The sequence below is a fragment of the Triticum aestivum genome, chromosome 7D, assembly GCF_018294505.1.
Source record: "Triticum aestivum cultivar Chinese Spring chromosome 7D, IWGSC CS RefSeq v2.1, whole genome shotgun sequence".
NCBI classification, from domain to species: Eukaryota; Viridiplantae; Streptophyta; class Magnoliopsida; order Poales; family Poaceae; genus Triticum; species Triticum aestivum.
Window position 1 is genome coordinate 287,037,692 of NC_057814.1, and position 3,909 is coordinate 287,041,600.

At 47.1% G+C, this 3,909-nt stretch overlaps 1 long non-coding RNA gene across 1 annotated transcript; it reads right to left on the reverse strand.

Annotated features, from left to right (window-relative positions):
• Positions 1–604: 604 nt before the first annotated feature.
• Positions 605–3,687, reverse strand: LOC123168088 (uncharacterized). The gene is made up of 2 exons (XR_006484206.1): positions 3,047–3,687; positions 605–1,045 (listed from the first exon to the last, which is right to left on the reverse strand). It is a non-coding gene; the product is annotated as an uncharacterized lncRNA (long non-coding RNA).
• Positions 3,688–3,909: the final 222 nt, after the last annotated feature.

A 3,909-nucleotide genomic window follows, 5' to 3' on the forward strand; every position in this document is an offset into this window, starting at 1 on the left:
TCTGTCTGCAGCAAGATATGCACAAGAAGCAGTGGGAGGAGCACAAGTCCAGGAAGAAGGGCATGAAGGCTCTTAAGGATGGTATGCGTGCATCTGGCATGGATATTGCTCACAGCTTCGAGTCTAATATGACTCCTTTCGAGAAATACCAGTCCAAGTTTGCTCAGTTTGATGTTGAAGCCGGAGATGAAGCCTCTTCTCACCGCCCTCATGGCCCAGGGTCTTATGGAGAGTCGTCTGACGACCCCTCTGCATCTCTTTCCTAGGGGTTGTTTATGGATTCCTCCATCTTTCCTTTTTGCCATCTTGGTGACAACAGAGGGAGATGTTGTGGTGCTTGATAGGGTTTATGGCTTATCGTTTATCTTTGTTTATCTGCCTATTTTATGTTGCTTGGTGAACCATTGAACCTTTGCTCCTATTTGCTCTTATTTGGATCTTAACTTGTTATTTTGAACCGGTTATGTTTCGTTAATTATCTATCTTTGTGTGAGCATTTTATGGCAAGAAGGGTCACATGGCGTATTCTATTTTCTCATATTGTGAGAGACATCTATCAGGCAATGATATATCTATATTTGTCTCATCACTATGAAAAACAAGGTTAGTAAAATGTTCCATGTCGATATATCATTCTTGTGTGGGTATGCACCGTTACAAGGGGAGTTTCTTCTAACCATGTCATTTAATTCAAATGCAATCCTAAAATAAGACATGGGTGTCGGGGCCGGATTTCCGGGACATAAATCCCAGTAAACAACCATTGTGTCATCACCAGCCCCAGGATTACTGTTGCTGGTGGACATTTCCTTGATATAGAATTCCAAGCAATTACAAGAGATTGGATACAAGACCACAAAGGTCCAATGAATATAACAAGGATCTCTAGTGGTGGATGACGGAAGCGACTCGTGGATCTCCAATGTTGATGGGACTCCATTCCCACGGGAACAGCTGACCTGGATAACTCCTATCTCACGTGGCTGTTATCTCCGAATCCTAGGTTGCGGGGGAGTCTCCGTAATGCTCCTCTCTGAGTCATGATCTGGCCAAGACAATAGCCAGGGACAAGCCAGTGAGTACGTTTGAATGTACTCGCAAACATCAAGAACAAAAGATATACCGGATACATATGCTCATGATGAATTAAATTGCATGCATGTGCTGACTGAGTATTAAAGCATGGCATGACAAATATTCATACAGAAAATAAGTCATGTTATTAGTAAATCAAAGAAATGAAATGGAACGTTGGGCGTTGGACCGCCCAAGAAATTCTAAGAGAAATGCCAAACAGGTGTCTAAAAGAGAATCGGGCAAGACAAGACCGCCCGAGAACTCAAGCGGCGCCACGAGAGGTCTTGAAAAGAAATGCCAAACGGGTGTCTAAAAGCGACACCTCGTAAGGTCTTGAAAATGAATGCCACAGTCGGGTGTCTGAGCGACGCCTCATAAAGGGCTTATAAGAAAAATAATAACATGAGTATCCAGGTGGACTAGCCATCCCAAGTGATACTCAGAAATAAAAAAAATAAACTTGAGTATCCCGGGTAGTCTAGCCATCCCAAGAGATACTCAAGGTTAAACATAAGAGGAAAAGGTTAGTCCACAACAATATTCATATCATCAATAATATTCAAAATGGCACCAGTAGTGACAATAATTACCCTGCAGAACGATCCATGATCAATTTAGTTATTTCCTCCGGAGACTGACACTAAGACCGACACTTGACCAACCCAGACTATAGTCCTTAACCATGGACACGGCTATTCGAATAGATATAACTCTGCAGAGGGTGTACTCTTTACCCACGTGTATAGGATTTCTTTAGCCAGCACCGAGACGCTGACTAATTCCCGTTACGGCCTTTGGATTGAAAACACACCTGACCAGCACACACCAGATTAACTTTCCGGATGCCAGGAATCACCCAAAGCATCGTTCAAGAGAAACTCTAAGGCGGGGAGACCATCGTCTCGAGTAGCATGGGATCACTATTAACACGCGCGGATTACAAGGGGTGCCCCCCTCTCGGCCCAGCCGGATACACCCATGCCCCCTGGCCCGATGACTGGCATTGCAGCCGATACCTGGAAACCCTCATCGTGACCTCTCTGTACGGTGTGTGCAGGGAAAGGGGTTAACAACTTACTGAACCGTACCCAGCCTGTGGCCGGGACAAGTGGTAGCACGAAACCAGTATGGGGGTTACCGGAACAAGACCCGATCTATGGTCAACTCAGGAGGTTTAAGTTTGCCTACAGTGGTTCGCATAATATAAATCCTTGGCAGTACCCAACAGGATAACCACCTGGTATGTCCCAACATACCCTCAATGATCACTCTCGTCACAACGAGATTTCAGTCTCACAGTCACTTTTCTCGTGACTGATTCTTCCTGCAAATTATCCTGGACCAACACAGGCACATATGGAACGTGAAAGTAACTGTACTCACTTATACTTCATGTTTAAGTGAACAGAAAATACCATCAAGGGGATCATGCATGTATGACCAACAATATGCAAACTCTATAGGAATTCAACATGTTCATAATTCAAATACACATGCCATAAATAATTATGCAGTCACCATATCATGTGTTCAAAATGCTTGCCTTGAGCATGCAGAAATGTTGTGTGCACTCCAAAACTTTGAAAATTATATCTCCCCTCCATTTCCTATTTTCAAAATATTTTAATGACCACACATTTCCAAAACAGTACATAAAAGTTGTTTGGAAATTTGTGAAATAAATACTAAAATAAACTAGATGAAATTTGAGAGATAACAGAAAAAGAGTCAAGTCATTTAAAGTTTATATAATTTTCCTATGGATTTACTAAGCTGAAATAATCAAGGAAATAGATTGTTTATTAGATCCAGCAAAAACCAGGCTTAGGAAAAATGTTCACCCTATCTGGATATATAGAGCATGATTGTAGGAGTGGGCACAAATTTGAATCATCAAATTTTGATGTGAAATGGATGCTGTGGAATTATTTGAAATCTGGTGGACAAGAAATAGGGAAACCGATATTACTGTGATTGGCTGAGTAGAGACGCGCCCTGGCCGCGGTATAGCCGCCTGGCGCTACTGGGCCAAGCCCAGTTGTTTGGCTGCGTGGGAGGGCTGCGACGCCGAAAGCGTAGTCCAAGAAATACACTTTCCACGCAGGAAGGCAACTTCAACGGAACTCGTCTCCACTTAAGACGAGTTGGCACGGCGCTGAGTCACTGACGGTGGGCCCGCCCGGCCCACCGGTCAGGTTTGACCAGTCCACGCGCGCGCCGTCTCCTCCGACCGAACAGAGGCGGAGCTCCGGCGATCGGTGCCGGTGAACGGTGGCACCGTTCGGAAAACCGAGGCCACCTTCGAGCTCAGGAGGTCGAGGCGAACCCGTGGGTACCCTCCTTGGTCGTCGGAGTGGACGGAGTCACCGGCGGCGAGCTCTTCGGTGGACGGTGGCGTCGGGTGGGATTGAGCTTTCGCCTACGGCGGCTCCTGAGCAGAATCGAGAGGTGGGTTGGATTCGTGGGTGCTCCAGGGTGCTGTTGGTGAAGAGAGTGGAGAGGGGGAGGCCCTAATGGCGTCGACATGAACGAGAAAGAGGCGGCGGCCGTGGTTGCCGGAGTTGGGGAAGATGACCCGCTCCGATCGTTCTACCGCTATGGGTGGGTTAGTGAGGGAGGGAGAGAGTTGGTGATGTACTGCGAGGTCTCAGGGTAAGCTTTTATAGTGCGAGGGGGTCGGCTCCGTGGTGTCCCGAGGATAAGCACGGCGGCGGCGATCATTACGGCGCCAGGTGAGGCCGTTGAGGTCGGAAGAGTGGCCGGTGAGGACGGTGGCCGCCCGCAGTTACTCCTGGGAGGAGGTGGGCTGCTCGGGACGCGCCACGCGGGTCG